Source organism: Cuculus canorus, chromosome 4 (assembly GCF_017976375.1).
Source record: "Cuculus canorus isolate bCucCan1 chromosome 4, bCucCan1.pri, whole genome shotgun sequence".
Classification (NCBI taxonomy): Eukaryota; Metazoa; Chordata; class Aves; order Cuculiformes; family Cuculidae; genus Cuculus; species Cuculus canorus.
This window is the reverse complement of record NC_071404.1, coordinates 79,404,377-79,423,303: the sequence shown is the minus strand read 5'-3', so window position 1 is coordinate 79,423,303 and position 18,927 is coordinate 79,404,377. Positions and strand designations below refer to the sequence as shown.

Sequence of the window (18,927 nt, the reverse complement as noted above, 5' to 3'; positions counted from 1 at the left end):
GCGGGGGGGGGGAAGATTGGGCAGGGAGAACACGGGAGTGCCGGGCTGTGCCCCTTCCTATGCCAGGCACCCTACAAGCCAGGAGAGTTTCTGGAGTGTCCCTTTGCTCACAGAAGGTACCCCTCACTCCCAATGCTTCCAGAGCATTCCCTCATTCCTAGCACTTCCAGAGCACTCCCCTTGCTCTCAGAACACTCCCCTCATTCCCAGCTCTTCCAGAGCATTCCCTCACTCCCAGCACACTCCCTCATTCCCAGCTCTTCCAGCTTATTCCCCCACTCCCGGTGCTTCCAGTGCATCCTCTCACTCCATGAGATGCTCCCAGTGCTGCTTTCTCCGCTCCTGCCCACTCTCAGGTGCTCCCACAGCGTTTCCCGGCAAAAAAAAAAAAAAAAAAAAAAACAAGGCAGAAAGACACAGGCGAAAATAAGTCAGGAAGGGACAGGAAAATAAATGTGGGAAGGGACAGTAGAATAAGGCAGAGAAGGACAGGACAAAAAGGCGGGAAGAGACAAGAGTAAAGGCTGGGAAAACAGGGTGGAAATGGAGGACACGGGATTACCGGGCTCTGCCCCTTCCTGCACCAGGCACCCCAGGAGCAAAGCAGTGATAAGGGGCGCAGGATCATGGCAGCCCTCCCAGCCTCCACAGGTTAGGTGCACAGAAGAGGGTGTAACCAGAGCAACACGTGCTGCTGCAGCCACGACAAAGATCACGCCAAAAGCTCTGCAAGCACAACAACCGGCAGCAGTGTTTGGCAAATAATGGAGTTTTTGGAACACTGAAGGGGTGAACCAGCCCCTCAAGCAGCCATAGTGGGAGCCGAGGGGTGGCCTCAGCCTGCAGCTCCTGGAGCCTGGGGACTGGCACAGAGCACTGTCCAGAGTGTCTGCATCCCAAACCTTTCAGCCCAGCATAAAATCATGGAACTGTTTGGGCTGGAAGGAACCTCAAAGCCCATGCAGTCCCACCCATGCCATGGTCAGGGACACCTCCCACCGGATCAGGGGGCTCAAAGCTCCATCCAACAGACGAAGGAGATCACAGTGCAACCGGGCTGCCCAGGCTCCACGGCACACGCCAAGCTGTCTGACTGACTGCAGGCCTTTTCCTCTCACCCTGTCACAAAGGGTGCTGTGCTTAATGTTCCCTGTTCAGGCTATGGTCTCCGTTTCCGAGTGATAACTCCTTTTCCTGCTCAAAATGCCTGTTACCTCACAAACAAGGTGGGAAGCATCCTGAGGCTTTGCAGTGCCTTTCTCTGCAAGCAGCAGCATGCCAGCATAGCACACCTGGGAGCCAGCTCCAGGCAAAGTGTTACTGGTGATGAGGACACCAGATCCCAGGTGTTTGAGCACAGGCACTTGCCTCGAATACCCTCTACACATGCTTGGACTCAATGATCTTTTCCAACCAAGCAACTCTATGATCTCGTCTGTGGTAGCTGCCATTGCAGCAACTACCCTCACGGCGAGTGGCATCCTGTCATTTACCCACTTTTGTGTCATCTGTTGCTGACGCTGCCACTAAAGGCTCACAGATGGCAGTAGTTTTGGTCAACCTGCCTGCCTGGACTGCAGGCACTGAAATGATGCCATTTTCTTCACTTCTCCTTTCTAGTTTCACTGCTTATGAAGATCAAAGAAAAAAAAAGAAGAGGATAAAAAAACCCAAAACCAAAATAATTTCCACATCAAGACACATCTGTAAGCTATAGTGAGATCCCCAACTCGCTTTGCACACTGCATCATTTTGAGAATCGGGGCCTACGGCCCAGCAGCGTGTAAAGAAGTTCTCTAAACACCCTCCCTGGCTCTCACGGTAGCTGACAAGTTCTTACGTACTCACTGTCCAAAAGAGAAATGACTACCTTGTCTGCCTTCACCGTTTAAATCCCCTGTAGCCCCAGCAGGAGAAAGCACTGTGTTTATTTCAGAACCACTAAGAATGTTTTCCCTGATTAAATACACTTAATTCCTCACAGAACAGCAGATCTCTTAGCGCTACAGAAATTGTATTGTTTCCTTGGAGTGAAACGCTCCTGCTTTTCCAAACATGTAAATTAATTCTTGCAGGGAAGAAGAGTGGCCTGGCAAACAGAGTGATGTTTGGCACAATCAGCTCTCCTTGCTGTCTCACATTCCCTTCCTGCACAAAATGTGATGTGGCAGCTTGTTTAAAACTTGTTTATTGGGAAGAGGTCATGAGCTGAGCACTCTTCAGAGTAGGTCAGGCATCTGATTAAAGGTTGAATAAACTGAAATGCCTCCCATGAATCTCCAAGACAGAAGCTTGATAAGGAGAGAGAGCTCATGTTAGAAAAACGCTGCCAACTACCTAACATCACAGGCAGCCAGCAGACTGCAGGGCTGGTTAAAGGAGCAGAAAGAGTAAATAGTTCTGCTTGTCGGCATTAATAAATACTTAATGTTATTCGTCTGTACTTCGAGACAGGCTCTGGGTGGAAGAAAGCCCCTCTGTAAAAGGAACATAATAAGAAATCATACCAGCATAGAGCAAGTGGTAGTCAAAACAGACAGGAGGAAAGATAATATCTTGAGAACATCTGCAAAGCAAAAACCAGATGCTTATTCAGGTCTTGTACCATTCCAATGGGAAAGAAGAGAGCTGAATTCACCTCTCTCAAGACCCAGCCCAGTCACTGCTCCCCCAAAGGCCAATCTTCAGTCTTTGGTGCTTCTCACAGTATGTGGGGAAAGCGAAAAAAAAATTTGGGGGGGTTCTATGTTGCTGCTGTTGCTGCTACAAATTCCTGACATCTCTGATGGGACTATCTAACTGTGCTTCCCAAAACCTTGGATCCTGCAGTTTGAAGTCTGGAGAAATTAACAGGCTGATTCCACTGTTGTTTAACTGGAGCTGGAATGTGCTCCAGTACAGCATGAGCAGCAATATGCTCCTGCTCTCACTTCTGACTTCTCCTTCCAACTTCATCATGAAACCACTACAAAGAGCAGCCTGAAAAGGGGAAATTTCTGGTTCCCATAGTACTAGAGTAATGCAGTTTTCCTCCTGTTATCCCCATGTAGTCTCCTGGTCAAGACCTGTCATGTCCTGCCAGGCAGACTCAGAAAGTTATTTGCACCCGGGATGGAAGAACCAAAATCAACTCACAGCCTCCAGCAAATGCTGAAGTAACTGCTAGCTTCCAGATCTTACAAAAGTAAGAAAATGCTTAGGGAATACAGTGGGGAGAGATAAAACACAATGTGAGAACTCAAAGCTTTCTGACAGGCAGGAAACTCCACTAAAAAAGAAAACAGGTTCCTGTTCCACAGGAATTCCTGTTCTATAGAGGAGGACTGGCCAAACGGATCATGGGCAGGTGCTCAGTCCTTGCTGTGTCTCAAACTATGGAGCTCTGCTGCACTGCAGAAAGTCTCCAGCTCTGGAGCGTTCTGGGTCTGTGGCAAAGCCCTCCCTCCACAGCCGCTGACATCAGCACGGCACAGCGCAGCACGGGGACAGTCATTGAATCAGCAAAGATCTTGCAGGAGCTCTGACCCTTGGTGCTCTAAAGAATGAGAGAGGCTTGAGAAATAAAGTCCCTCTTAGCTACTGAGTGCCAAATAAATCTCTCAAATCGTTAATACCAGGTGGGCTGTTGCTAAGAGTTCCCTCAAGCACAGGACGCCTACCTTCCTCAGACAGTACAAAAGCCTCAGTAGTGCCAGAACCCCACCACTCATCTGGCTGGAGTCCAGAACTGACAGCAGGGGCTTCCCTGCTCAGCAGGGATGACTGGAATAAACCACCAAGCCTTCTGTGCTATGGTTTGTCCGGTGATACAACAGGAGCTGGCTAGACACCATTAACACCGCTTACATCACAAACGTCGTACTTCATTGGGCCTGGCTTCCAGCACACAAATCACTGGGAAGTACAGTGAATTTTTAGGAGATGCTTAAAATTCTTCAGGTGAGGCAGAAGCCAAGAAGTTATAAAGAAGCCCAAGGAAGGCAATAACAATGCTTCTGACACGTCTTGCTCACAGCCTTCAATAGAATGGGGTTCTGAAAACCCTAACCACCACAGCAGCACAGCTCCTCACCTCTCACAATGCAAAACACCGTCTGTTTGCCATAAGAATACAGCTCCGGCCTGAGAAGTACCCCAAACTTATCCTTTCCAGAGACAATCCACCTGAGCAGAATAAGAGAACCATGCTGGCTGCAGAAACGCATAAGGTCTCAAAGCAAAATCACCTTTTAAATAACGAGTGCTTGACTATAAAAAGAGTGTGAAGCCCTGGTAAAATGAAGAGGATGCTTCCCCACGCCTTTTCCCTTCCGCTACTTCAGCTACTTCGACAGACTTGCAGGCTTTTCTCCTTTCCCCTGGGGTTAGGACATCTCTCCCACTCTCACTCTCTCTGCCTCCTCACTGCAGGCTCTCCGGCAAAATGTCTGAGGAAGGGAGAAGTGACAAGCTTATGAGAAAATGAATCTCTCGTTCTGTTTGAATATTACATTAACCCCCAAGCTCCGCTGCTTCATTTGTCAGCTTTTTCTGAGCTCTCCATCTCGCCAGCACCCCTGACCCGGCTGCTCTGATTAGGGATGATCAATGGGCACATTTGCGGCGGAGCTCTTTGCACACTGAGAGACCCTCGGCCTTCAGTCACTCATGCAGATAATAACGGCACTTCGAGTCACTTGGCCGTAACTCCAAGCTTCATTAAACAGGGGGGATGTCACCGAAAGTCCCTTTAACTGTCTTTTCGCTTCTCCGCAAGGGAACGAATTGACAGTGCTGAGAAATGGGATTTGGGTTATAAATAAAACCCTGGTGTGGGCATTGCACTGCCTGCTTGCGGTTGGCCTGCGCCTGTGTGCAGGAGGCTCCTCGCTCAGTGAGGGTGGGAGGAAAGGCGGGCTGTGCTGAGCATCGCCTGACATGGGGTTTGCACAGAAACACGCCCGAGGTCAGGAACAGCTTCAAAAGGAATGGTTTCCCCAGATGGAGCGGACGTTAGAGAGAGACACCCGTCAATCAGCACCTCTGTCACGCTGCCGTAACTGCTTGCAAGCCGTGCTGCACATCACACAGCAGTCAGCTTCGCTCGAAAAAAATCCGTGCTCTGAAGGGCCTGGGTCTTCCGAGAAGCTTCATTCACTGCTTTACAGACAGGCATTGTTACTCACGAGAACTGGCTGAGCAGAAGCTCCCAGGGCAGACAGGCAGGGAGGCAAAGGCACAGGAGCAGACTGCGCCCTGCGCCCCAGCTGGCTGCTGCTGCAGGCAGCCGTGTGCTTAGGGCTCTGTTCTCAGCGCAGACATTTATCCCGCAGGCCATTCCCTGCCCTCCATCTGCACATACCGCCCACTCAACGTGTCTGCAGGCCCTTGAGCCACCTCCCTGGTGCCACAGAGAGAGAACACCATGGCCCTGCTTTGCTAAGCTGCTGCTGGGGGCTGTCAAGGGCCTCTGCCAGAAAACCTCTCCATCGGGATTCACCTCCAGGCCCCTTTGCACCAGAAATATCAGCACGAGCTCTGAGAAGAACCAAAACAATGCTGAAGTGGCTCAAGGGCTCAAGTCAGTGTGTTTTAAAGCAGGAGAGGCAACACACACATATAGAGGAAAATGTTAGTTTAAAAAGGGAAAAGGCAACCTGGAGAGGTTTGCAATACTGCAGTGCTGACTACAGGGCAAAACCTGCTCATTTTCTAATGTCCAAGGGGGTTCTGGATCAGGGAGAACAGTGACAGGATGAGGGGGATCAGTTTGCAGCTGAAAGAGGGGAGATTGTGACAAGATCTTGGGAAGAAATGTTTTGCTGTGAGGGTGGGGAGGCCCTGGCCCAGGTTGCCCAGAGAAGCCGTGGCTGCCCCAACCCTGGAGGTATTCAAGGCCAGGTTGGATGGGGCTTGGAGCCCCTGATCCAGTGGGAGGCGTCCCTGCCCATGGCAGGGGGTGGGACTGGATGGGCTTTAAGCTCCCTTCCGACTCAAACCATTCCATGATTCCTTAAATCTGTGATCCACTGCTGTCCAGACCATTCTTGGCCAGACACACTTGCTGGAAACACAAGATCTGCTCAGATAAGGGTCTGTGTCATCCAGGACAAAGCCTCAGGCAGCTGCTTCAGGCATAATGACCTGACACTTCAGCTGAGTAAAGCTATTCCACAGAAAATATGCGATGAACAGAGGGATGTCCAGACAAGAACTGTGTGCACTGTGCTCCTGAGGTCTAGCGCAGGCTTGCTCCTAGCTCTTCACAGCTTCCCCGAGTTAGATTTCAACCAATCCAAATGTCTAAGCACATTTGGATTCCAGTTTTCAATTAAACACCATCTGCAGCTCAAAAGGAACACCAGTCTTGCTCTGGAATAGAGACCAGCGTCTTCACCCAGAGAGAAGGTTCAAATACTTGCAAAGATTTAAGGCACCACACTTTTTTAAAAGCTGTTTTCTCTCTCTGCCATTAAACTTCGCATAGAAAATGCTCTGTTTCACAGATAAACAGCCCGTGCTATTTCCCATCTACTCTGAAAATGGAATAAAAGCCTGATGAAGCATCAGAGGGAAAAGCAAGTCTTCCACTAGATATTTTCCCAGAGAAATGAAACCCAGACCCCACAGTAACCCAAACCCAACCCTTTGCATTTCCAAGCCATGACAGATATTCCCCTGACAATTTGTTCCCAGTGGTCTGACCCATTCGCAACTGGGTATGAGCAGCTCCTATCTGATCCCAAGCTACCCACTTCCAACCGAGTGCTGTACAAATCATCCATCCACCCTTCCAGCAGGTCTGAGGGGGCAATGCCTTCTAGCAAAACCTTAGGATAAACTCTGTATCCTTTTCCTCCCCTGCAAATGTCTCCAAGTAGATCCTTATATGTACTTCAGCCAGGCACCGTGCTTGTCCTGTTAAGGCATATTCCACGCTCACAAACAGGCGCTCTGATTTCAGTGGATGTCAGCGCAGGCTCATGTGCTGTCACTTGTAAGAGGAGTTCCATATTCAGTACGAACAGTAGCTGCTTCCTTTGGGAGACTCCTGACCCCAGACAGAATTTCCCCTGCCTCCACACCCCAGCCTGCAGAACGAGCCAATGACTTTAAAACAAACACTCCAGTGCTGTGCCCCTCATTACCCCTGGACTTTTGTCCCCGTATTCATGGGAAGGAGTACCTTGGCCATCAAGAAGTCACTTGAGAGCTCCTCGCTGAATGGGGCCTGATTTATTTGTGTGGTGCCTGCCTGGCCTGCCGCTCTGCGGCTCAACTCAGCACACTGGAGGAATTATTCTAGCTGAAACAAGACACAGAGAGTGCTGGGATCAGGCCACAAAGACTTCAATATAGGCAATAAGCACATAATAAAGCCGCATGACAACCGAGCATTACAAAAGGCTGTCCCTGCGATCAGAGTGATGTATTGCAAGAGTTCCCATCGCAGTTCTCTCTGCTTTATCCAAACGCAGTCATCCCACAAGTGCAGAGGATTCCTGTATTCTGCTGTTGTTCCCTCCCTTGTGGCAGTGCTGACCACAGGCTGACAGAGCCCAGTGCCAATGTCCAGAAACCTCCGCAGGGACACTTCTGTACCAAACTTGCCTCTCCTCACCCTACTCTAAAGCCAGGAAAGATCACAGAGAGGCACTGGCACTCGCAGTACCCAGTCAAGAGATAACAGCTGAAAGATCAAAAGCACATTAAAACCCGTTGATTAGGCCCATCTTTTTATCCTCTTTCTTTTAAGAACCCCAGTCTCTGGTGGGAACTACAGCATTGCACAGCAGCTGAAAAACCTAACCCCTGCACGTAACCAGAACCCAAACAGGTTCTCAGTTTCATCACAGCTCTCGGGCTGCCCACAAAGGACCAACAGCAGGTAAAACAGCAAGGAAAGGCAAGAGAGGGGTTCCAGCATCCACACCAGTGCAATAGAATAAATCCATATCCAGAAAACCAGGCTAGTTCTGAGAGGACAACAATATTTATACTAACATGATCAGATATTTCATGCAGGCTCAGCATTATTTAACTGACCCTGAGCCAAAAAACAGGCCTGCTGCTCTCCAACAAGTCACAGTCCTCGCTTTGAGACCGGTCAAGCTGTATCCTCAGAGAGTTCTATAAAAGAACATGTTACAGGTTGGCGATCCGCATCCCATCTTGTGATTTACGAAAAGGGAGCATTGTCCAAGCTGCCCTCGAGGCCACTGCACTTTTAAAGCAAGGAGGGGCGAGGGGGAGGAGAGGAGCACTGGACACACACACAAAAAGGGCAATAAATATGACATGCTCACGCTGTTTAAGGGAAGGCAGCCTGGATGTGCAGCGGAAGTGCAGCCTGAACCCCAACACCTGCTGGATGTAATGGACTCTGAAGTGTTGTTTCAGAATTAATCAAGTCATTTAAAATCATAGCTGTAGTCTCCATTCACTACTCCTGTGCATAAACGCGCTGATCCCGATACTAATCCATGTCGGGTGACTTGAGCAATAGATCACTGTAATTGCCATTTTAGGGCTGCAAATTGGAGCTAAAATAACCAGATGCAAAAGAGATGGCCATATCGTACCCTCAAGACGGATCTTCAAAGTTCAAGGAGAGTTCAAGCATGGAAGAGGCAATAGAAAGGGGTCAAGTGTAAGGAGATTGTTCATGTTCAAGTGGAATTAACTTTACAAATATATTGTTTCTGAGGTGGTAATTGTACTGTCTTACAGCTATTCATACCTCATTTAATCTTTGCATTCTTCTCAGCCATTAAAGGGATTGTTCTTCACTGAAATAAATTTTATTTTGACAAAATATTCTGGTTTAGAACTGCAGCTAATTCCCCAGCAGTTTTAACTTTATAAAATAATCCTCTCTGAAACCACACAGCCCAGAACCAGCTCCAAGATCTCTAAACGAGAGGCTCAGGATCCGTGCACAGGGCAAGAACGCTGAGACAGCTGCCTCATTTTATTGTCAGGGACATGGGAAGTCAGACAATTAACAAATACAGAGCTTGAGAGCTCATCAAGAAGAGCATTTGAACCGCTGTTCTCACTGAAATAATCAGTGTGTCTTCGGCCCTGGTCTGGGAGCTTCAAAGTGTTCAAGCACTTCACCTACCATGGATTTTAAAGGTTACCGACACGTAAATGCCTTTTAGCACTGAAGGGTATTATTTCCCACAGAAGTGGACAAACAAAACTTCACATAAAGTGAGAAGTCAGTTGCTCTCTGCAGAAATCTGCAGCAGACAGGGAGCATTCAAGGGTGGGACTGGAATGACAGCAACTGCTCGGTTCTGCTGATGCTTACAGAGTCTTCCACAGTAAAATACACATACCTGCCACCAGAAGACAGCAGTCCTAACACCTCTGCAGTCCTGTAAGATCAGAGCAAAAGACATTTTAATAACCTGTAGGGCAAGCACACAAGGAAGTTTCAAGCCGCTCAGCAGAACTAATTTAAAAATGTCTGTATCTGATAGGCTTCTCTTTTTAAGAAATCAGATGAGCCCATTAATTGCCCAGCTTCAGACTGCACCATTAAAGTACGATTCTGGCTTGTTGTTGAACCACCACCAGACCTAGGAATTCCTATTGCCATCTAATAAGTCATTTGCACAGCAGAGAAACCCCACCTACCATTGTTTCTATGAGCCTGGGTCGCAAGAGTCTCTGCTGCGAAGCTGCGACTGAAACTTGCTCCTGCTATAGCTCCCATGGATAAAGGGACAGCTTTTCAGCCGGCGTAAATCAGCACAGCGCCATTGTCCTTTGGAGAGCTATGCTAATTCCTCCTGGCGAGGATCTGGTGACCTGAGCACATCCAAACAATGCCGTTAGTCAGCTAATGTGCCACGGGTTACTTGATAATTTCTGCAGCATAATTGGCCAACATGGAAACGATAGAAACGATTGAAGTTCATAACTAATTGCAACCATTACCGAGGCAGCATTATTTATGATCAAGTGCACGTAGGAGGCCTGATTCTGAGTTCATTCACATCTCATTCTAGTTTCTGACAGGGAGCCGGTGATGTTTCCTATCTGCCCAGCCCTGGAAAAGGCCAGCTCTCATGACTACAACTGCATTTTCAGCATATGAAGTTCTGTACCAGGTTCAGAACATCAGGAAAGTAAGGTCTTTGGTGCTGGAACTCTAGGGTGAGTGGGAAAAAAGCCTGCATTTGAATTGTTCTCCAATTCTCCTGCTGGCAGAACTCACTAGTCCACCTGCCCCTCGTGCAGCCTGGTTTGACAGGTTCGGTGCTGACATTACCTGTGTTTCCAATAGTGAAGTGCTGCTTTGTATGGAACTGGGACAGAGCAGACAGGTTTCCTCAAGGAGCTCACATTGCATTTACAGTGCCAGTCCAAATTAAACGGCTCGATCTTCCAGTGTCCTTCCATAGGTCTGACCATTAAGTCTTGACGTGAGCTTTTGGGAGCTGGCTTCTCATGCAGGTCTGCTTTCAGCTGTGAGTGCTCAGCTCAGAAACCCGACTGGTGAGATGATTCACAGCAGTGCTGCTGGAGTAACTTTGGAACTTCCTAAACAGGGAGAAAAATCAGCCTGAATTCAGCTAGTACTCCCCAACCACAGACACAAACACGCAAATAGCTATCTTCTGTAACGATATACTTACATAAAAGTATGAAAATCAAGTCTCGCAAAACATTCCCTGGTTGGACACACTCATCGCGTTCAATTCAGCCAAGCCAAAGCTGAGAATCTCTTGTGCAGAACGAACAGTTCCATATCTCTATTTTCCCCAAAGCCCTTGTCTAAAAACAATCATCTGCAAATTGTAATTTTTCTCCACCTTTCATAAACATCAGCAATAGTGCAGCCCACTCGCTCTCCCCCTCTCTTCTTATTCAGGATATCAGGCAGATAAGAGTTATCAGTAAAGGTCATCCTCAATTTCTGTACAGAAATGATCTGTCTCCGGTACGTAATAAACATTTATCCATGCCTTTATTAGCTATATTGGATCTGACAGTTCTGTTAAACCATTTTCTTTCATTTTGCTAGGTCATGACGGTTAATGCTGCTAAAAAATCTCATCACTGCTTCTGATCACTGTATTGTCTTCTCGGCATTATCAGGATTTTGTAAAGGTAAGCACTGGCTGGAATGACCTATTAAAGTTACAGCCCGTTGAGTTCCTGGCTTTTTTCTTACCACAATAAAAAAGCAAAGGAGTGCAAAGCATAAATTCTACTTTTGGGGTTATATTTAGTTGCGCAGTTGACATTTAGTGGAGCAGTCGCTTCAAGCCTGCTTTGCATTGGTTTCACTCCACCTTTTTCACATCCTTGGGTTTCTGAAAACGTTGTTGGAAGCCACACCACAGCAAATGAGCCCAATTAGTGGGACCAGGAGGTGATGTCCTGGTGAACTCCTACCATGCCAGCGGCACGCTAGGCATTATGAAGCAGACTGAGAGGCGTCTAAAGCATTTTCATTCTCTGAGAGGCAGAGCAGCAGGCATTCCGAACCCCAGGACTACTCAGCACAGCACTGCAAGATACACAGAAAGCTTGGCGCCAATGTCAGACTTGTTGCAGTTCTCCTCTTCCTCCACTCAAGTCCATGTTTCAACCACCAGGACAGACTTCCAGTGTAACACAAATCAGCTGCATTTACGCCCAGGGTGCCTTTCTTCACGCCCTGCCTGTTGTTCTCTGGTAATGCTTACACCAAATTCATCACTACAGCATATCAATACACAAAATATTATTCAAACACTTTGTTGTCCAGCATTATTCTGGGCACAGGGGAAGAATTAATCAGAGAAAGCCCTTTGTAAGCCTTCTCGGGCTTCTCTTGCCGTGTCCCACGGGGCCACTACTCTAGAGTGACATCAACCATCAGAATTTTCACCACTGCAGGATGAAACCTTTGGTCTCCTGAGCCGACAGACCAAAGTGTTCCCCAATTTGCTCCTGCAGGGTGTACAAAGTGCCAGTTTAACGTGGTCTCATGTGCTTTGTCAGTATACAGTTACTGCAGCTCAGTGGTTTGGCTGGTGCTGCACCATCACGCCACGACACTGAGTTGCTTATGTGAAGTGGACCCATGCTCTCCTGTCCGTGGACAATACATACACATCACCTGGGCCTCGAGCCAGAGGCACGCTTGCCCTTAGGGCAGCCAGGGGGCAAATCTATAGCCCGTGGACCAAATCCAACCTCTGCCCATCCACCAAATTTTCTCCCTGTAGCCAGGAAAGGCTGCTCACGCAGCAAATGCAAGAGCGCTTTCCCCAAGACATTCTCCAGGACCCAGCTGCAGCTTCACTGATCGGCAAGGGCGGATGGGGATGGACCAGCACGGCAAGTCACTAGAACGACAAGCAAAATGTTCTCCTGGTCTCCACAACAACAAGCACATCAAAAAGACAACTTTCTCCAAGTGCTCTTCATCTCCCTGTGTCCCACAAGTCCATGTTCAGCATGGTCCATGTGACATAATCCTGCGGCAAGAGAAGAGGTCCCCCCTTCTCAATAAAAACAAATGCTCACCTTGCACACACAGGGGCTTGTGTCCCTGCTGCCAGGAAACTGGTAGGCCCCAGGGAAAGGCAGGAATTCCCTGCCCTGGCCTTCTGCGTGCCAAAACTCCCATAAGTTTCAACAAAGGAAGATCAGGGGTGGTAACCCTGATGCCCCAGCTAACTTAACGCAAACCTAGTGGCCAGTACCCACGTTTGGAGACAGAGGCCTCTCTTCCTTGTCTCTAAGAGGTCACCCAGCATAAGTATCTCCCCATAATAACTCATGAACAAGCTTGAAATGGGGCCGGCTTGGCTGTGGAGGTTGGCTCAGACGTGATTATCCTTTCCCCAGCCAAAGTCAGGAGTGCAGACAATAGATGCACAGACCAATAGCTGCACTCTGACCTTGATGTTTCAGACCACCAGGCTGTTAAACAAGAGGCAGGACCCCTGTGGTCATGGGAATCTCTAGCATGTGGCTAAAACGGTAACGCTATATTTATTGTCGGGCGTCACCTAAAGCTCTTTCACATTTCTCAGGTGCACGTCTAACTTGCAAGATGCTACATGTTTTATGCCAGCAAAGCATGAAGAAGCAATCAAAAGGGAAGAAAGCAAGGAACAAAACACAGAGGAAGGTGAGGAAGAGGAAGAGAGAACTCCTCCTAAGAGCTTATAAATGACCCCATAGCGGCAGCTCCTGCCTGTGGTTTTTCACGTATTGCCCCTGCTCCTTTAGTTTGCTTGATAAAAAAAATTCACTACTGAGCATTCTCAGACCATAAACAGGCAAATCTGTGCCCTGTAAACACAACAGTTTTGGCCCCAATTCCCAGGTATTCCAGTTAAAACCAGCAAAGTGGTTTCTCACGGCTGGGAGCGACTCCATTGAGGATTCCGGTGCTACAGAGAGTTCGCCTAAAGCAGCAAGTTTTGCCAGGCTTAGTTCACCCTCTGCGCAGTTCCTTGGAGGAGGAGTGGATACGGAACAAATCAGTTCTGAAGGGCCGGTCTTCCGGGAAGATGGAAGTCTCAATGTCTGACTTCTCTATGCGCTAGCATATTTGTGCAAAGAAGCAAGAACATCCATTAAAATCACCTAATTGACCAATTTGCCAAGTTATTTGTCTTTCAAATGAGATATTTAACTTATCCTGCTATACAATGATGAATTCTTAGTAGAGGAGAGCAAACACAGCCCTAAAGAATCAAATCCGTACCCAGACAAAGCAGCCAGTCATTAACGACTACTATATGTGGCACTTTTATCACTCTGAGGTGATGACATTTACCTGATATGCCTTCCCTGTTTTTCGCTGAGCAGGTTGGCAAAAGAAGAAAAACGGTTGATCTACAAACAAGTTTAACACAACCTTGAGATAAATTGCATGCAGAAGTTAGAAGCCTGGCTCAGTTTAGCAGTTAAATCATTTATTCCTCGTCTGACAAAAAACAAACTCTGCCCTGAAGTCATGATCAGCATGATCCTCTATTTGAAGTCCCGCTAACTGTTCCATGGACGGCCCTTGTGATTTGGCCAAAAGGAAATATCTCTCTCAGCGGCTCTGGAGCAAATGGAGACTCCCAGTATGAGGATATTAAATTATCATGGCTTTTGCAACAGGGGGCATGATTGTTAGTGGCCCCCTCCCTCTGACGGCTGAGCCATGTTCCTCCCTGCCGTGAGCACTCATTGTCACACCTAATATTTGCGGGCTTTGATAATAATAATATTGTCAAGATAAGAGCGGTGAAGTTTGTGTAGGAACTCAGTTTTGAAAAGCCAGCTGTGCACGGCCCCATTCGCTTCTTCTAAGATGCCTTCAGAAAGCAAAATTAAGGCTCGCTCATGAGAAATGTGCCTTCCCTATTCATTATTCCCCTCCTCAAAAGAAGAAGAAGAAGAAAGGAAAGCAGAGCTGCTGGACAAGAGGAGGAAGAAAACCACTTCCTGCAGAAATTATTTTTACATGAGTTTAAACTGCTTTTTGTTTCCAAAAGCATTCTGGTCAAATAATGCCGCAAAGAGCAGAGCAGGTCTTAAATCAGAGAATACTTACCTTTGTGAGCTTTATTGATTGCACTGATCCAGCTGAAAGAGTCTGGGGGCTTTTCCCTCTCATCTACCTTTTCGCATGACACAACCATTCAACAGCTCAAATGAGGTGGGGCGTAATGTGATTTTTGGGAAGAATGGTACTATTGTTGCAGTCCAGAAAATCTGTATTTTTTAGGGTTTGGCCAAACTTGCTCCTTTGTCCACAGAAAATAATGGCTTCAAAAAGAAAGGAACAAGAAAAAAGTCTGCTCCCTCTTCCCTTTTGCCCTTTATCCTTATTTCAGACAATGTCATCCTGAGTTGTCAAGGCCAAGGGACTTTTAAAGACGCATGAAGAAGCTGAGCCCTCGCTGGACAAGAAGCCAAACGTCTCTCCTATGCATCGGGAGGGCTACCCAGCAACCTGCAGAGCCTATGGGCTGCGCTGTGACCAGCATTGGACAGTCTTTGCGCATCTCTCCACTGCTTTTTGCTCACTTGGCCCACACTTTAAGCTGCGCAGTTTTAAAGCTATCTCAATTGAAGCATTTTTCCCAGCACCAGACACTCCTCTCCAATTCAGAGACAGATACTTGCTCCTGGGTTCACAACCTTTCTTGCTGTATTTGGATTGCACTGAGAGGCGCTACCCTGTAGCAACCTCAGGCCCACAGCCCTGTTCACCCAACAGAGGGAGAGAGACCATCAGAGCCAGAACCAGCCTTCGGCTAGGACAACGAGCGACAAATAAACACCTCAAGGCAGGCCAGCCATCACCCTCCCCTGATGACTACGTCACCATTTCTGCAACTCAAAGAGGTCTGTGTAGTTCATTACCATACTTAAATTCACAGTGCACACTTCAGCCAGTTCGAAACGCAGCTGCTCGAAACCCATGACGCTTCAGGTCACTCGTACTGAGCAGGGAGTGCACATGATGGGATCTGTATTCCAACCCTCTGCAGGAAAGAGGAAAAGACCAGCTTCAATATCTGAGCATGCCAGCAGATATCTCTTCCCTGACCCCCTCAGGTATTTCCCGTACTGTGTCGCGGAAAGCAGATTTCACGGGAGAAGCGTCCATCGCCTGCTCTGCTCTCTGCAAGTGTTTCAACCCTCAAGCAGCTGATGGGATGACCTGCTGGGAAGCTTTTGGACACCGCGTAGCTTTATGTTTCTGGCCTTTGTAGGCTGCCAGAGTCAGAAGCAGCCAGAATGCAGGCACAGAAACCTCTCTGTTTTCCCATGAAAACAGGGATGTGTCTTTTCACTGGCTAGTGCCCTGCAGAGTTATTTATATAGCAGAAGTGAAATGAGCATAAATTACCAACACGTGCAGCTCCCCCACGGACTCACGTTTGCAATGCATTGCTGTCTGAGCAGGAACAAGCATCCAAGATGCAGCACAAAGCAAGAGCAAAAGAGCATGGGATTGGCTAGGCAGAGCTGGATCCTCAGGCAAGACCCACTGGAAAGGTGTTACCTCAAGGCAACAGCTCCCAGCAGCAACCAGGGTGCTGTGAGGGAGTGGCAATCTGGAAAAGAAATGAACAACCATGAGCAGAGGCGTTAGCAAGCTTGATACTCCTAAGACAAAGAAATATAATGGAATGGCAAGTCATGCCCTCAATCCTGCCAGCATTGCCTTCTGAGAGGCCTGAAGAACGGATCGGAGTGCTAATAATCCATCATTTCCCCCGCTGACCAATCCAGACAATGGGATCCCACCACCACCTCCCCTGTTAGAAGACAACAAAAAGGCAACAGAAACAGTTTTTAAATACTCCCTTCTATATAGTTTTTTCAAGTTCCCCCTATAAATCTAGCAGGCTGCAGACATACGCTTATGCAAACGTTATCTCAGCAGCACATTCTCACTACTCCATAGAGCACTAACCCCGGGCAGGCTCTTAGCTGCACACACACCTGCTTCTTCCTCAGTCACTTCAGTGCTTTGGCCAGCAAGTAAATTGATGTGTGCCACACACAGCTCTTTCTTTGTTAAATCTTGTGCTAAATTACCCATCAGCAGTGAAAGAAATCATAAGCATGTACAAAGAATACATATTTGCAATAGCTACCGCCCCACTGCAGCAGCAGCCTGTTCCACTCGGCCAAACCGAGGTACAGCCCGAAGGGCTTGGATTTCGGAGCTCACAGAAAGCCAGTGCATTGCAGGTGTTTATAAATGTGCGCGCGCACACACAATGTGTACGCACTGTGAAAGGAAATACATGTTCCAGAGGAGTAAGCTTACTTGCAATGGGCCGTTAAGCATCCAATGGCACACACTGATTAAAGGGAGATATTTGTAGCCCGAGATTGTTATCACTTCTGTATTACCCCTTCTCCCATTGTTTGGATGCGCTGGAGTTCCATCAGTGTAAAAGACAGCAGAAAAGCAGGTCTCTAACTCACTGCATTGAAGTCCACATTTAAAACAGTGAAACTTGTCAAATTTAACCTGTATATTTCACCTAAATGGGGCTACTCGCTTTGCTGTTCTCCCTGCAGGTGAGAAAGAGCTCAGCACATCCATTACCATGGTACCAGCTCCTAGGGGAAAATAAATTAAAGAAAGAACGAGCAAGATCTTCAGTGTCAGCTGGGTTCCTGGCCTCCCGCAGGGGCAAAGGGAAGAGCTACATCCACAACTGGCACAGGAGACAGCACTCACAGCTGAAGTCAAGACTGGAAACAGCTTGAACTCCTTGACAACTTTATTTCTCTCCTCTCTCGCTGGGCCTGCACTCCTGTGCTTTAGCTCCAAGTTCCTGATGTGCTGCTCGCCTCCCCTTTAGGAGCCAACATGTTGACATCTCCGTGGCCTTTCAGAAGGAGATCTGTCAGCAAAGCACGAAGAAGTAATCAAAAGGGTAGAAAGCAAGGAACAGCCCCCATTTTTTAGTCCCAATCATAGGACTTAAACAGCATACACGATGTGAGGGCTTTCCTGGCTGTTCTCCCTCGAACAGGCATGGGAGCTTGCATTTTGATGGGAGCTGCTCAGCCTGAAAGCCAATGTTGCAACTCCTGCCTGCAACCCAAGTTTCTCCTCAAGCTAGTGGATCTGTTCCTTTGAGAGGGGCAGCATGGGACAGAGGAGGAGAGGGGGAAGGGGGGGAAGCTTTTCTTTACACTTGTGCTGTTCTGAATGTGGACCATCTGTGCCCCCAGCTGGAGTGCTGGAGATGGTCTGGCACTTGAACCACACCATATTTACAGATCTAAACACAAATGGCTACTGCCTGATTGTTTCATGATTCATTAGTCAGACAAGCTCTCCTCTCCCGCCAGCACAGCTGTTACAGAGTAAACCTTTGTCACTTAATAGGCCTGATTATTACTTTCCATCAAAGGTATTGATCTGTGTCATCTCTACTTAAGGGAAAAGGGGAGAAGTGAAAAGGGGACCAAAATGTGTCGGCAAAACAAGAAAGGGGGGGGGTGAAAAAATTGCAAAACAATGACATTTGTATGGTGATGAGAGGCAGCGGTCAATACACTTAATCTCTCCTGGATGTACCGTATTCATGTATTCATTTACTACGGTGACTAGGTTACTCATGGAGATGAAACGTCTCACATGATGTGGCATTCCTTGCACTGCACCAGACTGCTGCAGTCACACAATATGGCCATGCATATAATTGGACAGCCAAATACACACTGTGAATTAACAAATAGTATCTCAAAAAATAGAAACAAAAAAAATAGAAATCAATTAAGTCATGCGGCAGAAGGTAAAAATACAGGTTCTTCTCTAAATGGCATGAGAGCAAGTGAAGAGATTGGTAGCGAGACTTCAGAGAATCATCCCAGGGTTAAGCCCTCATCCACCCCGGCCAATGGCTCTACCCCAGTTTACACCAGTGGAGGAGCTGGTCCTTTTTGTTTGGCGAAGGAGCTGGGCACAGGATGCGTTCTGCAACATGACTGCAACACAGAATGTATTTACCACAGCTTGAGAGCTCCTCCTTGCTCCAGCAGCCGCCTGACAAGCTGCCATTGCAGCCACTGCAGTGTTATTGCAAACTCACTCATTCCTTTGGTGGGACGAGGTTTGCAGCACCCAGACCGAGAGCTTCACTGCCTCTCTGACTCACAACACTGTTAGCAGTAGCATTATTTCTTCCCTGCTCTATCTGAGATGGTACCTGGGACCCACTACTCCATTGACCGAGGGACACTTCTGAGCCACGCATTTGGCTCTAGCACCAGGCTCGGCTGTGGCAGTGGGGAGTGAGCTCTCCAGGAAAGATGGTTTCACTCTTTCCATTTTTCCATGCTTTTAAGGAATCATCTCCCCCAAAGCCAAACCCCAAAGCCCTTGTCCAGTCCTCTTTCAGACTAAACGGCAGTGAGGGTCTGGGAACTACGGGACAGGAAAGAAGCCAAAGCAGGGAC

At 47.9% G+C, this 18,927-nt stretch overlaps 1 long non-coding RNA gene across 1 annotated transcript; it reads right to left on the bottom strand.

The window, feature by feature from the left end:
* Positions 1 to 8,442: 8,442 nt before the first annotated feature.
* On the bottom strand, positions 8,443 to 16,031 carry LOC128852174 (uncharacterized). Its single transcript, XR_008449864.1, has 6 exons — positions 15,877 to 16,031; positions 15,358 to 15,479; positions 10,262 to 10,533; positions 9,625 to 9,798; positions 9,324 to 9,362; positions 8,443 to 8,574 (listed from the first exon to the last, which is right to left on the bottom strand). It is a non-coding gene; the product is annotated as an uncharacterized LOC128852174 (long non-coding RNA).
* Positions 16,032 to 18,927: the final 2,896 nt, after the last annotated feature.